This window comes from Orbicella faveolata, unplaced genomic scaffold, assembly GCF_042242905.1.
Source record: "Orbicella faveolata isolate gen_17 unplaced genomic scaffold, um_ofav_v1 contig_24, whole genome shotgun sequence".
In the NCBI taxonomy this organism is placed as follows: Eukaryota; Metazoa; Cnidaria; class Anthozoa; order Scleractinia; family Merulinidae; genus Orbicella; species Orbicella faveolata.
The window spans coordinates 28,369,461-28,369,728 of NW_028301552.1; positions in this window are offsets into that span (position 1 = coordinate 28,369,461).

Below are 268 nucleotides of genomic sequence, written 5' to 3' on the forward strand. Positions count from 1 at the left end.
ATTACCCTTTCACGCCCGAATGCTTGCCTTAATCGAAGTCATTATCAATATTTTGCATAAGTTTCCGAGTCATAAACTCGGCTTTTATCACGCACGATTTTAAGGCATATAAAGCGCAGTAAACAAGCGCTCCCTGGTCTTGAAGATTAATTCATCAAAAACAAAACAACCAAGATTGCGTGTCCGTCTGTTTTACCGGAAGTAAACAAACGATCAGCCAAGAGGCGGCACATTCTCACGTGATCTCCGACCTACAGCCTCGCTGTCG